Genomic DNA, 22,773 nt, shown 5'->3' on the forward strand with positions numbered 1-22,773 from the left:
TTAAAGGAATGAATGAATGAATGAATGAATATTTAAAGCCCTTTCAGTGACACCAAGCAAGCTCCTGTTGTTGCCTCTCACACAGACTGAAAACTATTAGAAAAACAATGAGACCTTGATAAAATAAATACATATATATTTGAAGAAATCAATACACTTGTTTTTCATAGCAAGTAGATAAATAGAAATAAGAATGAGGAGGGACATGGAAAAAAAAACCCGAAAGCAATCCGCAAACTCAATTCCCCGAATTCATGAGAGGCAGAGATACCTAAACAGAAAGCAAGTAGCCTGTTCTTTTAATCATAAAGTCTATTATACACCCAGACAGAGAGAAAACTCAACAAACTCAGTAAAAAGGACTTTTCTTAGGCTAAATTTTCTGTGATAACAATGAAATGGTTTTGGAAATGTTTTATTTTTTTTAACAACATAAAATCTGAGAGATACAATCAATCTTAGGCAGCTCATCCTTAACAACACTTAATGGACTGAGCAGGATGCAGTGTGTGTGTGTGTGTGTGTGTGTGTGTGTGTGTGTGAATAACGATTAAAAGGTCATGACTCTGACAAAGAGTAGGGAGAACATGGGAACCACTGGAGGGTGGAGAAGCAAGGGAAAACAGTGTAAATAAATTGCTCACATAAAATCTAATAATAATAATAGTAATTATTATTATTATTATTAAAGGCCAAAATAAAAGCATATTTATATGAAAATCTATATGACAAGGCTGCAGTCTAAGAAAAAGTTTTAGACTACAACGCCTTCATTATACAGATGACTAGGAAAATAGCCAGGAGAGTTACTAAAAGGAAAGGGGGAGGAGAAGGAAGAGGAGGAGGAGGAAGAAGATGAAGATGAAGGGGGAGGAGGAAAAGAAGAAGATGAAGGGGGAGGAGGAGGAGGAGGAAGGCAGGCATGAGAACACCAGCCTGCCATCCCAGCACTCTGCAGACTAAGGCAGGAGGATCTTGAGTTGGAAGCCACATATAGCAAATCCCAGGCTAGGTTGGATTGTGTAGCAAGACCTTGTCTTAAAAACAAAGTCAAAAAAGCAAAGCAAAGTAAAAATGATTCTAGACAGAAAGCCAATAATGAGGGTTTCATGAAAGTTTGGGGTTCAGAAGGGACAATGAGGGGGAGACTTATCAGGAGACTCTTAACATTGCCAATGATAGCAAGTGGGGGCTCAGGGAGAGTTCGGAAATGCATGGCACAGCGCGGGTGTGAGGGGTGGGTGACTCTTCTGACTCCTGGGAGGCAGGGCAAGGGCAGAGTTCCTACCCACGAGTGTTTCCATCATAGGGGATGTGCCATGGTGGCCCTCACTGGTTAGAGTGCTTGCTAAACGGAAGAAGTGAGAATTACAATCCAGAGGCAGGGGCTCCACAGGGTGCCTGCCATTGCTTCTACAGCAGCAGTGGGGGCGGCAGTGGGGGGTACAGGGTGGGGGGTAGGGAAGGAGGCCTCTATGCTCTGGATAAGAGTGGCCAAAACTGTTTCTCACCCAAACCTAATGCTAGAAATATATGTATAACCTACAGCAGAGGAGAGAGATAAACTCAAAGCCTTTTCTGAGTGTTATCTATCATCTATCTATCTATCTATCTATCTATCTATCTATCTATCTATCTACCTACCTATCTATTGTGATGCAAGAATGCCTTGCAAGTGCAAAGCAGGCAAGTGCTGCATTCCTCAGCCTTCTGGAAAGCTTGCTTTTAAGAAACACCATATTAACTCCCCACAAATCTAATTTAGGACAAAAGCAACATTGTTTCCTCAAAAAAACCCAAGGTAATAGAAATCTCAGGTCTGAAGGAAAATAGGAGAGGAAGCCTTCCCTGCAACTTTATGGCCGGTCTGTCATCTGGCCACCTACATGGCTAATTTCTTCAAAGAAATTAAAACAAAAATGACTCAAGGCAAGAAAAAAATTGAGGAAACAAGTCACTAAAAAGAGAAGCAATCTTCACCTTTGACAAAGTTCCTCTATCAGAGATAAGCCTAGTTGCATATCACTGTCTAAAAACACAAGGTCCCTACTGCTATTTGAACATTTCCGAATCCCAGGCAGGGCTCTCAGACCTGACTTCCTGACGCATTCATCTGGGTGAGGGTTGAAAACTGATGGCATCCCAGCTCCAACTCTGCCAGTTTCTATGCATCCAGCCTAGGCTGTCAGAGAAGCGGCTTCAGCACACAAGCCAGGGCCTGCACCGTAGAAAACATGCACAGCTCAGATCCTTAATTCAAAATCCAGGTCTGGGCCTGGAGATGCAGCTCAGTGGCAGAGTATCTGTCTAATAAACAGAATTAGTCTGGCATATGTAAGACCCTGGGTCCTATTTTTAACACAGACACACACACACACAAACACACACACACACATACACACTGTTCCAGTGAAGACAGCATCAACAGTAGAAAATAAACTTTACTTATGAACAGTAACAAAATCTCTTAACCAAAGGAAGAATGTGTAATGACCATGCAGCGGCTACTCCAAGAATGTCAGGAGTCCGACACTGGCTTGGGTCAGAGATGGTCTCAGTGAAAGCCATGCTGCTGTTGCTATGTTAAAGAGGGAACCAAGAAGCCCGCTTGACCATGTGACCGCCATGTCTCACAAGACAGAGGAAAATTCTCCCAGAAGGAAATAGCTTCACTCTCACGAAGACCGTTAAGCCAAACTGTTGAAAATGGCAAAATTACAATCTTTAAATTATCACAAGAAGTTCTTGTAAATGTGCCAAGGAAGGAAACAAAATGACCAGTGTAAGCCCTGGAGAAGCCACAGCTCTCGGATCTTTTGTGCTGACAGCTTGCTTGTATAATGAGAAACTCAATGGACTCTCAGAACATGAAGGAGGGAAGGAGGGAGGGAGGGAGGGAGGGAGGGAGGGAGGGAGGGAGGGAGGGAGGGAGGGAGGGAGGGAGGGAGGGAGGGATCAGTATTTGCTGGAGCACCAGAAACAATGTAACTAAGCAACTGCTTTACTAAGAACCCTCCTCTACCAGCCTCGGTGCCCTTGAAGTGGGGATGGAGGGAAAGTGGTGCTCACAGCACTAGACGCCAAGTATAATTTAGGGAGGCAAGTAAGGAGACTCCAGGAGCGATATGAAACAAACTTCTAAAAATAATTCTCAAAATATCATTGCATGTTGTCAAATGAAAATAACTAGTGTTGTCTTGAGTGGGAAGATCGTTTAATAAGTAAAACTATTTAGAAAACAAAATTGTCAAACAATCTTGAAGCTCCAGTATCAATTAAAATATTGATATTTATTTTTAATGGTGGTGAAGGGAAGTGGGTTACTGAATTTATATATGTATTGTACTTTATATTAATGTGGATCAGAAAATATTATGCTATATATTAAATATATATTATATTAACATGCATCAGAAAACATTGTGCTACATATTATATTGATACATATACTACTATGCTTTAGATTATACTATGTATTATATAATATGAATCAGAATATATTATGAAGTCCAATATAATCTATAAATATGGCATCATGGGTTTAGAATTAGGAAAAAGTAGAACTCTGTAAGAGAACTCAAAGGCAGCCTTTGAATCAAGCAAGGAAGTTTTTTTTTTTTTTTCTGAATTATATTGCCAACTGATTTTTTCATCAGAAGAACGGGACACTGGGCTGTGTAAAACAATTCCAAATGGACTAAAGCTTGGCTGTTGGTAAGACATTAAACAGTGGCGTTTTTAGAAGAAACAAAAGTTGAAAGGATAGGTCTTTGGAAATAGGTTGTGGCTGGGAGCAGAAGAGGCCTGGGAGACTTGAGCAAGGAGGAGGTGGTGTTGAGCTCATGGACCCTGACAGGCCAGGGGAAGATGAAAAAAGATGCACAGCAGGCTAAAAACATTGGTGACACTGTATTTATCGCTGGCTCCATGCTGTAATAAATCCCTGACAAAAACAACTAAGAAAGCGCTTGTTCCAGCTCATATTTTGAGGTGTAGCCCATTGTGCTGGGAAAGGCTTGGAGACAGGAGCATGAGGCAGCTGGTCACACTGCATCTGCAGTCAGCAGAGAGATGAGTGCTGGAGAGAGCGGTATGGTACCATCCAGAACCCCAGCCCACGGGACTGTGCCACCCACACCTAGGGTAGCTCTTCCCTCTTCAACGTAACCTAGAAACTCTTACAGAGTGTGTTTCCATGGTGATTCTAAGCCCCATTGAGTGGCCATCAAGATAAAGCATCACAGATATGGAAGGAACCACACCACCTAGCTCCGTAAAGGAATCAAGTTCTTATTCGTGAGAATATGTAACTGAGTCTCAAAAGAAATCAGCATTCTAAAGATAAAATCCAGGCACAAAAAGGTCATGCTCTGCGTGGCTTTATTTATATGGGATAGCCAGAATAAGCAATTGAGGGAGACTGACATACAGTAGTGGTTGCAGAGATTGGAGAGAGGAAGGAGGAAGCAGAGGTGATTGCTGATGGACATGAAGCTTTTTGCAGGGAGGATGATTTTATAGGTTGTAAAACGAGACTGTAGTGATGGTTTATAACTCTGTAATACAAGAAAACAGATGAATCTTTATCATATGTAAATTATAACTCAATCAGGCCTTAAATATGAATGTTATCCACCCCACATTTGTTTCATAACAGTCAATATGTAAAACACAGTGTATCACTCTTAAAGATGCAGGTGTCTCTTCACAAGAATTGGTGCATATCCTTTCCAAAAGGTCAATTCTCAGAAATCTAAATGGGATGCCAATAAGCTGCCACTGTCTAAAAGCTCAGGCTGCCTCTCTCTACTGCAGCAGAGGTTAAGACTGGTAGAGGTTAGACTGGTAATAAAACATGCCATCCCCAATGACAGTCATACTGGTTTTAAAGCTTAGTCCTCATAAGTCCATCTTGCATGGAAGCAGCTTGAGTTTACTTTACTGTAAAATGAGGAAAGAGTATTGTAAGAATAGAATGAAGCATCTTAGTAATTTAGGTAATCTCAGGCACACAAGAATAAATGTACTGGCGATGACAATGATGAGGAGGTGTGCAAAGCAATCTTAGGAGATAAGTATTCTTATTAACACACACACACGCACGCACGCACACACACACACACACACACACACACACACACACACACACACACGCTAAGGGAGGAGACTACTGGCATCCAGTGTGGCCAGAAGAGTCTGGCTCAGAAAAGAAACTGCTAGTGTTTGGGAAGGAATTGTGCTTCTCTATAGGAAGTTAATGTTTGTTTAAAATTCATGCTCTGAAGGGATCTTTGGGGATGCGAAAATGAGCCATGCTTTGATCTGGGCAAATGTCCATCATGAGAGTTAGTTGAGCTGCACAGAGGGTGTGCAAGCCGTACACAGCTTTTGTCATATCATATTTATGTGTCTATGTATCTGTCATTATGCATGTTTATGTCTATCTATTATCTATATCTATAACTTCATCTAACAAATCTATCATGATTTATGTGTCATCTATCTATCTGTCAATCATATATCTATATATCTATCATCCATCTATATCTATCTATGTATGCATCCATCCATCCATCCATCCATCCATCCATCCATCCATCAATCCGTCTAGTTATCTACCTATATATTTAGCCATCTATCTAAGAATGTAAACCAGGGAAACATTCCCTATTCATATAGAAAAATATTACTTGCAGACAGTCACCACAACATCTTTACACTGTGGAAAACCCAGATCCACTCCACCTTTGAACAGTGTGACTTCATATTAAGTATATCGTGACTCATTGATTACTTGGAACATTTTTGTACTGATGAAAATTCAGTAAATTTGTAAAAACATGGACAATGTTATGTTATGAAGTGAAAGTTTAAAAAGCAACCCCCTTCCAGAAGATATAATGTTTGCATATACTTCACAAACATGATTATACTAAAATATGCATGGGACAATGACAAGAGGAGAATGACCCCAGATTGTAGCATCGCTTTTGGATGATGGAGTTCTCTGCATAATTTTGTTTGTTCTTTCATCATCTCTTCATTTAGAAGACATGAGTTTAACTTTCACAATTGTGTAAACAGCATTAATACATTGGAGTCTGCAGGAGAAGGAAATGCTGGAGCAAACCTCAATCTCCCTGTGATTAATAGTGTGGGATGCTTTCTATTGCAGCCTTGGTGTCTGATGCTGGGCTCTCTGCTTTAAGGGCAGTCATCCACACAGCTAAAACCAATTTTCTAAGGAGATCACCATCAGGTTTGACATTACAGCTCAGTTGCAGATGTCGGGACTTACAGTTTTGAGATGTGCCCCCTGGCCAGAAAATAGCTGACTCTGTCCTATCAATTAAGGATTTCTACTTCATTGTGGAAAGGAGCTCTTCAGGTATCTTATGCCTCCAGGAATTCTTGGAGACTCAGGACTATATGGAAATCTACAACCTTGGAGTTTTCATCTCTTAAGACGAGATCTTCTCAACATTTATAATTCAGAGAAGGCTCTTTGATATCTAAGCTTATAAGTAGCTCAGGACCCACTAAGCAAAGACCCACATCTTGGGTGAGTGGGTGGGTGGGTGGGGGCTTACAAGAATTGGGGTTTGATCTTTGAACAAGCTTGTTTAATAAAGATGCCAGTGAACACAGCATTCCATATCTCATTGGATCTCTGCCTTAGTCATCTTTTTACTAAGTATTTATTGAGAAGCAGTTATTGCACCAAACTCCATTGTTCCTAAGCATACACAGGCAGCTGGCAATAACTTCCACCCTGCTTGCCAGATTTCATCAGTTTGTAGTGGTGGTTTTGAGTGGTCCACTCTTTCCTCTGTACTGAAACTCGTGAACAGATCAATGATCAACTGGTAATGTCTGCCATGATCATTGAAGGAGGAATGGTGATAAACATGCCATGCAATTGCATTACTTGTACTGCAGATTAAGCACAGTCACTTTCGCCTTGGCAGGTGCTCTATTGCTCACAGGTTAACAGAACCAAATTTCCACCCATCGTGTCATCCCTGGAGAGGTACCAACAGGGGAGAGAAACAACAGCAATCATTTTGTGGCTACCTCTACAGTTTTCAGCATTCTCTGTCCTCTTTATACACACCAAATCACATTATATTTAGGATAGCCTTTTGATGGCATTGTGTCTTTCCACAGATGTCGGTTTCCATCTCATTTCCATACACTAGGACCTAGATTTAGAGAGGTTAAATAACTTTTCAAAGTCCCCAAATCAGTCACTCTTCAAAACAATGAGCCATTGAAGGCTTGCTATAGAACAAAATGAGATGGAACAGTGCTCTCTTTCTTTCAGAGGGTCAGACAATCAATTCTACAATTACCTTAGTTTAATGGGTCCTAGAGAGATACTCAACCTAGTTTACTTATTTAGACAAACTGAGGCGAGGTCTAGTTCACTTTCTGCCCACCAGATGTGTAGACTAGTTGGTGCCATTTGGCAAGTGTAGGATTAATGCCACTCAGAAAGCAAAATTAGATTTTTTTCCACCCTGTCCACAAATGCATACTTTGTAGATAAGCCTTAGCCAGTATAACTCACCCTTCCCGCTGCCAAACTCTCTTTTTAAAATTTTCAGTCTAGTTCAAATGTTTATAATTATTTGGTAGACTAGGCATCACTAGGCAAAATGGCATATTATTACAAATATTCTGTGTGCCTCTGCTAATGGATCCAGCCTCATTGTTATCTTATGGGTTCACACTGTCTCTACAGAGAGATGTCACAGTGAATCGGATCAGACACAGAGAAAAACCTAAGAAATGCAAGGTGGGGCTGAGACTCCACCCTGGTAAAAACAAAGAGTCAGACCCCCAAGGCTATGGCATCCTCTCTCTGTGAACTGTATCAACAACTTTCACTGCCTCCTGATTTTCCAGTATGTTTTCACTGCAGAGAAGCAGAGACTGAAAGGGAAGGTACATATTAGATGGAAGAGGAGGTGAGGAAGTGAGGTAGGGAGGAGAAAGCCATTTGCTACTGTGGAAACCAGAGATCAGCAGAGCTCAGGAACACTGAAGAAACCAGAGTAACATAGCTTCGAATTTGCCACATGGCAGGAGAGTAATGGGAGAATGCTGTCAAGGAAAACAATTGTCTGTGACTTCAAGTCTGTCCACATAGGGACAGGGTAAAGTTTGGTGACTCAAGCCCCTGAGCACAGAGCTCTGGGACAGGAGGTGACAACCAGGGAGCCTGTGGGAACCACATGGACCTAGGTGGGTGGGTGTGAAAAGGGCCACAATTGCTCAGTGACCGCCTGTATAAATTTCCTGTTTAAAGCAAAGAACTGCACTGAGGTACATGGACCATGATTCGTCCACATTAAGAGTGCAATTTAATGATATTTAGTAAATTTACTGAATGGTGTGATCATCCAGCATAATCTATTTGGGGAATATTTTCATTACCCACAAACACATACCTATTCACAGTTAGTACCATTTCTATTTCAACTCCCAAGTAACAATGAGCATATATTTATACTTCAGTATCCTTGAGGCATTGGTTCCAGGACCCTCTAGGGTAATAAATAAATAAACCAGCAGACACACGAGTCTCTCATATAAAACATCATAGTGTTTGGGTAGAACCTCCTCAGGTTTACTTTGAATATTCTCTATTGGGCTAAGGAGATGGGCCATTAGATAAAGTGCTTGCTGTGCAAACACAGAGAGCTGAGATCAGATCCTCATGTAAAAATGCTGAGTACATTGGTGCATGTTAACAACCCTCGTGCCAGGGTATGGGGCATGGATGAGTGGATCCTGAGATCCTGAGAGTTCACTGGTCAGCAAGTCTAGTTCAGACAGTGAGCCCAAGCTTCTGTAAGTACTCAGGCCTCAAAAAAAAAAAATAGATATAGAGTGACTGGAAGCCACATGACATCAATTTTGGGCCTCGACAGGCACAGCAGTAAGTGAGCTCACCTGCTTAAACACATGCACAAGATATTCTCTAGATCACCACTGCACTGTTAACAGTTGCCATATTGCCATCTTTGTTTTACTTTTTATTTATTTAATTTAAAATAATTTTTATCTAAATGTGGCCAATTCTGAACACGTAGGGGAAGAGATTCTAACTCCAAGGCAGACAGGATGTCGAAAGTGCGAAGAGTTATCCTTGAAGACCCAACCATAAACACATATTTTCTCTAGTCATGTTCCACTTCTGATACTTTCTAGAAACTTCTACAATAATGTCACCACCTGGGGGGCAAGCTTTCAACACTTGTAACTGAAGATGGAGAAAAGATGACTAAATTTTCTGCCTCTGGATTTGCCTTTTCCAGACATTTTATGTAAATGAAACCATGTAGTATACGGTCTTAAGGATTTATCTCTTTCTGAATGATGCATGCAGTGACTTCGAAATTCTTACTAGGAGTTGGGAGCCTTCATATGACATAGATAATGGCTTCATTGTAACTAACAATTAAATGCCTGCATTTGGCCTGAAAACTCATCTTCAACATGCATTCCTTCACCTGTGATTTGGAAATGTGTTTTAAAGGTGCCTTTCAACACAATGGACTGTCTGTGTTTGCCTAAGAGACTTGAGGTCCAGCAAGCTACGATATCAGCATTGAAACCAATGTGTCTGGCTTAGGAGCCCATGCACTTTAACATATCCGACAGTTTCTGGTGGTCTTAGGAACTGTAGAGGTCAGCTTTTGGGAGCAACTGATATTCAGAAGAATCCTGGTTTTTAATCTAGTTTACTAACCCCTTTGTTATTTTCTTTTTAAAATGTTTTGTGTGTATGGGCAAAGTAGAAACTTAAAGGTTCTTTGGAAAGTACGTTGTGTTGGGTGGTGTTTTGCTAAAGCAGATACATGAATGACTGTTTTGCTGAAGTGGACACAAGTAAAAGGCTAAGGCAAACTTGTGAAGGAGTGTTTTGCTGAAGTAGACACAGGTGAAAGGATATTTCACTAAAGAAAGTACATGAAAGCACATGTGATGAAAGAGTCTTCACTAATGACACATGTATTGGTCCACCTTACATTGTATAGTCGAGCTCATTTTGTTGGGACTCCATAGGGAAAAAAACCCCACCAAAACCAGTTTTGGTGGTATGCTTCAGCTTCTTTTTAACGCTTTAACAGACTTAGGCCAATTGGCAGAGTGATGTCAGCTGAGACAGACTCGTGTGCTGAGGCAAGACACATGGTGAGGCAAGACCCTTGGAGGACATGTGATGTTTGGAGGGAGTATAAATAGGACTCAAGAGCCTGTGAGAGGGGCTTGCTGGTAGAGGTAGCTCTGCAAATCTTCCCAGTCTCAAGTCTTCATTATCTTTGCTTCATTGAAACAGGCACAGCTGAGAACTTCTCCTGGTATTCCTTTTGGTCCTGGGCCCTCCTTCTGACTTGTGTCAATTCTGCTGAGGCCTGGCTGTTCCTGCTAGGTCATGCCACCACTGCTGCTATTCTGACATTACTGAAATGGACTTCTGGTGGATCTGTGAAGTGTTTGAGAGTGGACTGAGCTTCTGCTACTGCTGACCTGTGAACTGTATTGTTGATTTCCTGACAATGCAGATGGGATCTGCTCCAAAGAACCATTTCTAAACAGATAGATTTCCCTTGTATCCTTTCTTTTCCATTACCTCTGGTAGGTAGTGGGCTAGAAGGTGGGTTAACGCATTTAAGAACCATCATTAAAAGTAGGCTTTGAAAAATTAAAAATAGCATATGTGTATTTTGCCTGTGTGTGTGTGTGTGTGTGTGTGTGTGTGTGTGTGTGTACTAAATGTGTGACTAGTTAGAGGCCAAAATGGGGCATTGGATTCCCTGGGACTACAGCTGTAAATTATTCTGAACTACTGAACTATGTGGATGACAGGATTTGAACTCAAGTCCTCTGGAAAATTTAAATGCTCAGCAAATTCTCTCAGATGCCATGCTATCTTTGCAACCCCTTGTCATTTTCTTAGTAGTTAATAAAATTAAAGGCAACTTGATGAAAAGCAAAAAGATCAGAACAACCAGCCAACTGGTCAACCTCAGTTTTATCCTGCAGAATTATCTTCTTGAGCATAGAGCCTCTTAACAAGGTGTCTGTTGGATAAACTGGATACTATTCCCTATATATAGACGTATACTTGGTTTGTGACTAACTATAGTAACAACTACTCATAAAAACAAATGGCTTAGGATCTTAATGTAGATCTCCTGTCCTGTCTTGCCCATGGCAGATATGAGTTACTGCTGAAAGCCAGAGTCAGAGTTTTTCAGTCTCCTTGACTCTATACTAACCCTCCCTGTAGAGCTTGACTGTCATTCCTCTTGGAATCCCTGTCGTTGTGTTACTTAGAAACATCTTATTTTCTCCTTGACACTATGAATCAATTGGAAAGCAAAAAAACAAACAAACAAACAAACAAAAAAAACCCAAATAACTGTCCACTTAATTGTTGGTGTCAATGGATAGGAGACCAATGGTTACCATGTGTTGGAACTTGTCCCTGAGTCCAGATTCTGCAATCCACTGCAGGAGAGCTACAGTTTCATAGCTGCAGGAAAGACACGATAGATCTGTGATTGAAGATCGAGGGAGGTAGATGTTCCCTCATTACCTTGAAGACAATTCTTTGGTAGCTTCATTTACCTGTTAACATAATCTCTGCAAGCATATGTTTTCAAGTCCTAAACTACATGCTTGCAGTCAAAGCTGCATAGTGAGGATTATTGGAGTCTAGCAGTTGTTCTGATCTTATTGTTTATCATCAGGTTTTTATCCCTTGTCTCAAATTTGAAGAAAACTTTGAGGATTTTGGCAAGATAGAGTAGAACACAAGGCACACCTGACACAGGTTGAATCCATTCAAGGGAGTCTCTTGTTCACTGGGGGTCAGTCAAAGAAGTAAAAGTAGATACTCAATATGAGGACCTGGCTCTCCTCTCTATTTCCCTTAACAGTGCCTCAAATTCAGCATCTAAAAGGTGTTTCCTTAGATTCCTGTGGATTGCCAATAACCAGAGAGCCTAGAAATATATAAAAAACCAGGACTGTGTCCTATACACAAAACTGTGCAACCAGATGCTAGATGATGTTGCCCAGGATCTGCCCTGAACACAGTATGTTGACATACCTATCTCTCTTCAACACATTGTACTTTAATGAAAATGTTGGGATAGATTTTCAGTTATGTTCTTGATAGATGGAGGGGCTGACACTGTATATAACAGCTCCTGCTGTAGTCTGTCAGCTTGGGCAACTAGGGTAGATGTCAACCCAGGACAGTGTTTGGTCACTAGTTTTTAAAGAGAGAGGGATGATCCCATAGAAGAAATAGCCTGTGTTGACATCATCTCTTCTATCTTTATTGCAAGCATGGCTTCTCGACACAGTTTGCCTGTGATTGGAGGGTTATACGAATCCTCAATTACAGGTTCAATACTTAAAGCTGGGGAGATGAGGCAGAGGAAATTTTATGGATAGAGCACATTAGAAATAAGGGGTGTGTGTGGGGGAATGTCTTAGCCAGCAAATGAAGACTGGAGTATTATCCCATGCAGGGAGTAGTGGCTCACACTTGTAATCCCAGTACTGGGGAGGTGGAGACCAGGATCCCTAGAGCTCAATGGCTTAGCCTAATTGGTGAACTTCAGTCCAATGAGAGAACATATCTCAATGGAGGTGGATGGCTTCCATGAAGATGATACCCAAGGTTGTCCTCTGTCTTCCACCACACCTGGACAAACAGGAGCACCAGCATACACATGAACACATGAACACACGTGCACACACATGCACACACATGCAGGGTTACACATGCACTCAAGCACGTGCACACACGCATGCACACACTCGTGCACACACACACACACACACACACACACACACACACACACACCGAGAAGGAGCTTCAGAAGGGCAGACAGAGAAAAATAAGAAAAAAACAGAAAGAGATGGAGCAAAACCTGAAGAGAGATTTTTTTTTAAAGTGTGAGAGAGGGAAGAGAAGAAAAGGGAAAAGAAATAAAGGAAGGATGGAAAGAAGGAAGAAATAAAGAAAGCAAGGGATGGAAGGAGGGAAAGAGAGGGAGGGAGGGGGAGAGAGGGAGGGAAATCAGTAAAAGAGCTGTTAAGAGATGAGAACAAAAAAGTACAACAAAGGAGAAAATGAGAGAGGAGGAAAAAGAAGAGAGAGGTGGGAGGAGGAGGAGATGGAAAAAAGGAGGAGGAGGAGGAAGAGGAAGAGGAAGAGGAGGAGGAGGAAAACAGGGTAATCCAGTTTTGCACTAGCAGAGCCTTCTGGGTTTCTTAACCTGACCTCCATTGGCATATGTGTCTAGAAAACTTGTGTCACAGTTGGACCTTTGAGCACCACAAGGTGTTTCAAATATCTCTGGCCTCTACCCACTAGACTCCAGTGGCACCTCCACCCACAGCTGTGTCAGATCCAAACATCTTAGAAATTCCTCCTGTGGGCAAAATTACCCTTTATCAGGAAGCACCTAGTGAAAGGGTCCTTGTCCTTCCAAGTCTGCCTGAGCTCAGACTGTATACCCAGTGGAATGAGGTGCCTATTGCAAAGATTGCTTATGCTCTTTTTCCATTGTCCCTGATGGTAATTTAACACATTACTTTTATATTAAAACAAATGTAGATATATTATAGAGTAGAATCCAAATTTAAGACTGGAAAGAAATTTCATGTCTGAGATGAGGTGATGTTGGCTACTTTCCCAGAACCCTTGGCAGATATACGTTCACATCTCTCAGCCTTGGAGGGAGCTAATAATAGCTACCAATTATTGAGTGCTGACCAGGGGCCAGGAAGTCTCCGGACAATCACCCATTTGATCCTTATAGTCTGTCATTTTTCGGATGAGGTGACTAAGGCCGAGGAAGGTCCCAAAAACTAATTGAGGGACCAGTAGCTGCTCAGTGACAAAGAGATGTGTTGGAACAACAGTCTGTTCTTTCTGGGGATGTATCTCAAAGCACTTTTGGAAATATCTGTGGAAAAGTAAGCAAGGAAGACTGCCAAAGCCAATACCCTACAGCTGACTGGTGGGAGGGCTCATGAGAGAGACGGGTTCTTTAGACAATGATAAAATTAAACTGGGTATGGTGGTACATGACTGTAATCCCAGTACTTAGGAGACAGAGGTAGGAGAACCAGAATTGGAAAATCACCCTCAATGACATAGTGATTCCATTCTATGGTTTTTGGTTGCCATAGACATAGAAAACCAATTTAGGGGTTACTTAAATTGGACCTGAACTTCAAGCAGCGAGACCTCAAGGACTGGGATTCAAGGCTAGACTCTACTCTTGTCTATGGATTTTCTTACCTCTCTAAGATGAAGCGCTAGGACAATCAACATTATGAATTACAGAGTGTAAATGGAGTAGGGTCCACCATAGGAATCCTCAGAGTTTCCAGCATGGAATAGAGTTCAAAACACAACAACTCATTGACCAAACTATCATCTTACTATTTCTTAGGTAATTTGAAAAAAATTTTTGAGACAGAATCTTGTTATATAAACTCTGCTATCCTGAACTAGCTATATTATCTTAGGTCAGCCTCAAAATTGCAGTCCTGCATCAGCTCTCCAAATGCTGGGATTACAGTCATCTGCCAATGTCCTGACTCATTCATTATTTTCCTGTCTAAAATTATCACTAGGAGATAAGAAGTGGGCAGGCAAGATGTCTCAGTGGGCAAAGAGGCTTGCTGTACTAGGCCTGTGTTTGGTTCCTGGAGCACACTTAAAAGAAGAAGAAAAAACAAACAAACAAACAACAACAACAAAAAAAAAACCCTGACTCCACAGAGCTGTTCTCTGACCCCCATGCATACACTATGGTGCACATATTCACACACACACTAATATGAATAAATAAACAAATAAATAAATAAATAAATAAATAAATTTAAAAATAGGTAAGGAGTAAAGGCCTCAGGGTCTCAGCCCTTCCTGGAGATCTTTATAGTTGCTGGAGGAGGAGGGGCTTTCTTCAGGGGTGTAGTCACTGGCAAGGTGCCCACGCTCCTCTAAATACCCCTTATGCTCCAGTGAACAGCTCCAATGAAACTTACTGTGTCACACAGGAAAAAGACATGAAGGTAGAAGGGGGATCATGTGTGAAAAGGAAGGGAACCATCCAGGGGAATGGGATGAATGTTAAAAGAATACATTATATACAAGCACAGAAATGGGGTTTACAGATAAACCCCATTAACATGAATGATTAATATATGCTAATATACACACACATACACACACATCAACAGGAGTAAGGAGTCTAGATCTAGGAGCTGAGGACTCCATATTTAATATTAGCTAACTAGAAGGCATATGGGGGAAAACCATCAGTATGCATATTTTATCCCCAGAGCTATGTATGTCTTTTAGACCCATGGGTAAGTTTCTCCACATCCCTCTCTCTCTTAGGACTGAGACGTTGAACTTTCTCACAGCACAGTTTTCCAGCATCTTCCAAGCACCCATTGCTTTCATCCCCGAAGAAACTGAAGCACCTCATCCAGGTCCCACCCCTTGTGAGTTGCAGAGCCTGGCTTGTGTGACACAGGTCACTTCTCGTGACAGAAATTCACAGAGCTTTTCTTTGCCACTCATTGAATACAGCTCATAATCACTCATTGCAGTGGTTATCTGTCATGCTTAAGCATGATCTAAAGTTCTTGTTACCGGGAAGGGCACCCATGGCTTCCACCAATTAAGCATGTGTGGTGTGTCTGCACTTCACAGGCATCGTCCGAGGCATCCTCCACATTTGATAGACAGGGCACTACAATGGAGGGGTTTTAGAGTGGGATGGGGAGGAGGGTAGAAAAGGTAGGTGAAGATCAAAAATAGAGGAAAGAGAAGCTCTCTGCTTTTGTGTCCCTCAGCTCCCTGCACAGCATTCTGGCAGCACTTTCTAAGACCGAGGTAACTCTTTACGAGATTGATCTGACCCAACCGGATTAGATGGCTGAGACTTCTCTAACAAAACATCACAATGTGAGTGGCTTTGCCAGGAGCTACTGGCAAAGGTGTAGAGGCTGTAGGTCTAAAATGAAGGTGTTGGCAGAGGTTACCCTGCTTAGTGCTGAGGGGAAGGGTCTACTTCAGGCTTCTTTCTTTGGCAGGTCAAGGGATCACCTAGTCTTTTGGAGATAGTGTAATAAAATATGGTGAGCTAGGTGTCTTGTCAACAACAGAAAGTTATTCCTCACAGTTCTGAAGGCTGAGAATTCAAAGGTCAAAATGTCAGTAGATTTGATGTCTGATGAGGGAGGGCTCTTCAGCTTCTAGAGACTTGAATGCTCTCAGAGGGAGGGAAAGAAGGAAAGAGGGGCAAGTAAGAGGGGAGGGGAAGGAGGGAGGGAGCAAAGGAGAGAGGAAGGGAAGAAGGGAGGGAGGGAGGGAGGGAGGGAGAGAGAGAGAGAGAGAGAGAGAGAGAGAGAGAGAGAGAGAGAGAGAGAGAGAGAGAGAGAGAGTCCCATCCCACTTGAAGCTAATTTTGAGGACACACAAACACTTATCAGATAGCAACGCTCATCCCTTCCATCTTCCCACAGTATTATAGAGTGTTATAAGAACACCCACCCTGTTGAATGAGGAACCACCCAAAGACCCCATTTCTATTTGCTCCTTTTTTTTTTTTTAAATCAGGATTCTATCTGTAAATAGTGTCCTATTCTAATTCTAGGGCATAGACATACAACGTATGAATTTGTGGCATGAAACAATTTAGCCCCAAACACCGGTCATATGAGTGAGCAAGTTAGGTTTAACATCTTCTGACAGCCTTGTCTTACCTGTCCAGAAGCCTTCTCTAGGAAGGAGATATCGCCCAGTCTAGGCATCCTTGAGCTTTTATTTCTCTAAAATAACCACAGACTGCCCCTTCCCGTTTCAGCCTTGAGATTATGACTCTGTTGTTGAGTAGAGCCATCTGCACCAACTAGAAGACTCAGGATCAAGGTCCTGAGAGCAGAGATCAGGATGGGGGATGTGCTCACTTCCTCCTCTCTACTCAAACCATTCGCTGCAGCTCAAAGCAAAAGGCAAGCATGAGCAAGGACTGGAGAGGTTCATGGCTGTGGCTGAGAAGTCTGAGAGCTCTGGTTTAAAAATAGGCAAGCTGAAATAAACACTGGGGGATGGCACCAAAATAGAGTGGTAATTGATCTAATGCAACTTTTGCCTCAGATAACATCGTTATTTGTGAAATTATGTCAGTGTTACCCCTGCCAAGTCAGCACTTACAGGACGCGGCTTCTAATTTAGGAGTAGCACTGTTTGAGGCTCATCTTAGAAGACGGAAGACAGGAACTCAGCAGGCGCAGGGTAGTCAGGCTTTAAGAGCTCTGGCTGGAGGATGGACTTTAGGAGCTTGAAGCACCAGGGCAGATCCATTAAAAAGCCAGGCACAGTGGTACACATCTCTAATTCCAGCTCCAGGAGGGAGAGAAGGGGAGAGCCCTAGAGCTTGCTTGAAGCCAGTCTATCTGAATCAAAGAGCCCCAAGCTCATGAGAGACCCGTTTCAAAATATTAGGTGTGGGGGGCAGGTAAGTGAGGAAGACACCCAATATTGACCTCTAGCACCCATGTATGTCTGCACAGTCACATTCATACATATACCTACCTACATGAACTCAAACATACACTGCATGCACATGTGAACACACACACACACACATATACAAACCACACACACACACACACACACACACACACATACACGCACACAGCCTACAAGCTCCCACTTCAACTTTCCTTTAGCTAGCAGCATCTTCTAATGGATAGAGAAGATGTGACTTGCTCAGGCATGTTGGCAGTGCCTGCTGGAATTTCAAGCACGGTATGGTCTATGGAACCTGCTGCCAAGCAAACAGCAGCCAAAGAGCAGGCAGCGTTCAGAACCTGAAGGCAGTAGTAGCACCTAGAACTTGATGCTGGTAGCCTGTCTTGGACCTAGTACACACATCTGTCCAGAGCAGTCAGTCAAAGGTGGCCAGAGGTCTCTGCCTAGATGACTCCATTTATGCCAGTGAACCATTAGAGAGGATATTATTTTCTTCACTTTCCTTAATTGCTTCTCTTTGTTCAGACCAGAGGCCACAACCTCTTACATGACTACTGCATTAAAAAAATTTTTTTTTCCTGGCATGCCCTGGGTCACTTTAGGATCTGCCACCCAGAAGGAATTACTAAACGTAGGTCCTTGACTCTTGGGCTAGAACTATGAGCCAATATCAACCTCTTTTCCTTATAAAATTACCCAACCTCAGACATTTTCATTATAGTAAGAAAGACCAGACTACTATACCATGCTATCAACAGTGCTGATAACAGTGCCTGCATGATGGTAGTTGTGTCCAAAACAAGCATAAGAAAGAAAGGGTCATTCTCTCAAACAATATATTTTATACAAATGTATTCTTTCATGGACACTAAATACATTTTAAAAATTGGCTTTAAATAACCTTAAGAATTCTTCCACTTGAAAAAAAAATCCATAAACAGGACTGAGGGAATAGCTTCACTACATTAGGTGAGGTCACATTGCAATGATAAAATACTCAAGGTAACTAAGTTATAAACAGTAAAACTTTGTGGTGCTTCATTGGTCTGGAGCTTCAGGCCAGGGTTAAGTGATTTGTGGCTTCAGACTGCTGGTAAGGGTATCACATCATGTCAGGAGGATGTATTGGAGCAAAACACATCATAGGAAAAGAAACTCTGAGAGGAAAAGGAAGGTGGTGTACCACAGTCTCCCTGGGACACAACTCCAGTGATTAAATAATTCCCCATTCGGCCCCACCTCCTAAAAGCCTTCATACCTCCCAGTAGTTACTCCTTCAGGATGGAGCCAAATATATTGAACTTTGGAACTCATACCCAAATCCAAGCCATGTCCCACCAGACAAACTTGCTTGGGTTTGGACTTAAGGAGCAGAACATTTAGCTGCCCTGTCCATTGGCTCCATGTCTGCAAACAATGGGCAGCAACTAAGATCTTGGCATGAAATTGGCATGAAACAATTCAGCCTCAAACACCAGTCATGTGGCCCAAGAGTGGCCAGAAGAGATGATAGCTCCACAGGGCGAGTAAGATCAGACCTCTGGCTCCCATCTAAAAAGCTGGGGATGGCTGTACACATCAGTGACACTAGAGCATGAAAGTGGAGACAGGCAGGTCCTTGGAGCTTCCAGGCCAGCTAGTCTACCCAACCAGTGAACTTCAGATTCAGTGGGATAGCCTGTGGCAAGCAAGCAGGCAGGCAGGCAGGCAGGCAGGCAGGCAGGCAGGCAGGCAGGCAGGCAGGCAGGCAGGTAGGCAGGCATGCAAGCAAGCAAACACTGGATAAAGCTTAAAAAATATATATAAATCTAGAAAGCGCTGAGAAGATGATACGGTGTTGTGAATAGCCCTGGGGCTATTTGTAATTTGATGCTAATTACATTCTCATGGGAGGGGCTTCGAAAGAGGAATGAGTCAGCACTCAGTTGATTTCCTGAAACCTTCTTCCCATCTTAATTTGTAAAATAAAGGCTAGAGTGACTGGGCATATACAGGGAAGATGGAGCTGAAAGTTGAGTGAGAGGAGGAGTGGGGGAGAGAGAGGTTGAAGTAAGGAAAGCAGAGCAGAGACACAAGGCCTGGAGAAACCACAAGTTATAAGGAGTCTCATAGATGGGGAAGATGGTAGTGTAGTGGTAGATCTGCCCAATCTAGGCACACAGCTTGTATTCATATTATAGAGTTGTGTTTTCATTGCCAGGGCATATTTGGGTTGGAGAATTACCACAAAAATAAGAGATTGTTTAAATGCCTGATAATCCATTGCCTTGCTCCTCTGGCCTATAATACACGAAGTCTCTTTGGCTCACCAGCTCTGGAAAAAAAACAAGGGAATGAGGGGAAAAGATAGAGAATGACAGAAGAGGATGCCCAGTATCAAATTCTGCCTTCCACACTTGTATGCATATACATAGTATACACACATACACATGTACACAGGTATGTATACACACAATGAGTGAAAAATTTGAACGTAACAAAAGAATGCACATGAGATAGCCTGCTCCAGTTATTCTGGTACCTAAAGCATGTTGGTCCCAAACAGGAAGAAAGGGGATAGAGAATCAGCTCCAGTGAAATCCTCACTTGGACATAGTCCTGGAGTTGAGCCTCTTCTCATCTGCAGGCCCAGAGAGGGCAGGACATCTTGACTGACATTCTCCTCAAGACTGTGTGATCGAGGCTGAGAATTTTCTTAGAGAAGTTGAGCTTTTCTAGTAAGAGAAAAGGCAAGGTCGTCAACCCTAGAGCAAACCTGAGGGAGAGGTGAGCAATGCTTAGGCCTCTGCTAGACCACTGAGGAGCACCCAGATCCTGTGCAGGGAGCCAGCTGACCACTGAAGCCTTTTTTCTCCTCACTCCCCAGGCTTTTCGCCAGAGCTGGTGAGCCAGAGACTTGGTATGTTATAGGCCAGATGGGGCAAGGCAACCGATTAGCAGGCATTTAAACAATCCCTTATCATCTTTCAGGTGCTTTCTTGCTTTATATTTTTTTAAGCTTTATCCAATTCTCAACAACTCGATTTTAAAGGTCATTGTATTAACGGCAAAGATGAATCGAAGGATGAGGTCATTTTTCATCTGGGGAAACTGTTTGGTCTCATAGATGCTGATCTGGGCTTTCAAAGACCATTTTATTTCAGCAGGGTCTTGAGGTTGGGGGGAGACCTCTGTTCTTCCTTCTGGCCCGAAGCAGCCAGGTGTCCACATTTGTCTCCTGTCTGAACCACTGGTACAGATGTACCATTCCACACCAGTTCAAAGTGCTGGGCGACTCCATTGTGTTCACGGCGCTGAAATATCTGGAATTGTATAGCAAGAGACCAATTCTCTATTGCCATAATTTATGACAGAGACCCGGATAAGTCCCCAGACATGGATTTTCTATAAAATACTTCCTTGTGAAACTTTGTTACACTACAAAATGAAAAGAAGATGAGGGAGAGGAGAAGAGAGAAGGGGGGCAGCCAGAAGCCTGCAAGGTGGACATAAATCTCTTAGGGTACCATTCCCATTCATCACATTTACTGTAAGGACAGGAATTTTATTTGATAGAAAAAGAATGAATCACAGTGGTTTTAGAATCTAATACGAAGCTTGCCGGAAGCGGTTCCTCCCATCCTTTTGCTTCCTCTAGAGCCCCTGCATTTGGAAAGACGGGAGATGGAAGAACACTTATCAGGCATAGAATATTCTGCCCTGGGGCGGGTGTTAGAAGAAAGGGGTCTTTGACATTATTCATCCAGATGCATCGTTTTAATTATTCAAATTATGCTGTACAAGGTGATTGAGGAAGACATGGAAAGATGATTGGAGTGAAAGAACAAGAGAGAAAGAGGTAGGGAGTAAGAAACTTCTCAGCCAGGAGGTGATTTCAATGGCTTTCTTACTGAGAGCCTGGGGAAGATGGAGAGTGATTACTGGATCCTGCACATCCTTCCCCCAGCCCTTTTGCCTCTTACACCATGGGCATCTACCTCGGTTCTTTCACATGGCTGCTTATATTCACTATGACATCATCATCATTTATCTGAGGCTTTAAGCCTCCAAACACAAGAGTCTGACTGTCTAAGAACTCAGTGAAACAGGCTGCTCACTCCTGAATGCATGGTGGTTCTACAGAGAACTTCTAAGGGATAGCAGCATTATGTTGTGATTGTTTTCTTAGTGTGACTGATGATGTTAGGGCTGGTGATGACTCAGTGGTTGAATGCTTAGCAAGCATATGCAAGACCCTAAGTTCAATCACAACACACACACACACGAGAGAGAGAGAGAGAGAGAGAGAGAGAGAGAGAGAGAGAGAGAGAGAGAGAGAGAGAGAAACAGACAGACAGAGAGACAGTGACAAAGAGAGCTAGAAGATAAATGCCTCCTAGGGTTTTAAAGTTGCTGTCTATCGGAGTCCTCCTTGATGAGCAGATGCGGATGAGGACTGTGACTAGATCACAGTTCACATATGTTATTCACCAAATATTGACAGCACCTCCTCTTTGCCAGGCACCACACTCAAGGGATCTTATGTGACATCACAAAAAGTTTCCCATTGGTCTCTTACAGTCACAGCATTTTGAAAATAGATGTCCTAGGAAGATTTCCTCTATCAAGAACAGCACCGAGCAACCTTTCACACACAGGCTCTGCTTCAGGGAAAATGAATGCTCCTTCCACAGTCTTTTGGCTCATCCAAAGTGACAAATGTTTTAATTGAGTTCCTTTTAGGGATCAGACACCTCTCAAAACCAACCCCCCTTGCTTGGTTGGACAGAAGACTTGGCATTACCTTTGGCCACTAAAATGTAAATCTTTGGGGAGAATTAGGAAGTGGCCTATGGAGCTGGCTTTCAGATTGTTCAGTTGGAACTGAACTGTGGAGTGGATCACAAAGCTGAAGCAATCCTCACACAGGCAGCCTGCAGCCTGAACATTTGTGGAGAGGGATGGTGAATGGGAAACCATACATGAATATCTTTGAATACATGACAGAACATTGCAAAGTACACATCTCCTGGTCTAAGCACCTCTCTCACAAGGTTTCAAGAGATGAAAATGGAAAAATGGATGCATGAAATCTTACATCAATTAGAAGTCTGAGGCATTTGGTCCAGGCATGGCAGGAGTCAGATATGCAAGGCTTTTAATAGTATTCTGCTTCCTCTGTCCTCAGCTCTGCTTATCTCTCT

The sequence above is a fragment of the Mus caroli genome, unplaced genomic scaffold (assembly GCF_978045245.1).
Source record: "Mus caroli unplaced genomic scaffold, Mus_caroli_1 scaffold_8, whole genome shotgun sequence".
In the NCBI taxonomy this organism is placed as follows: domain Eukaryota; kingdom Metazoa; phylum Chordata; class Mammalia; order Rodentia; family Muridae; genus Mus; species Mus caroli.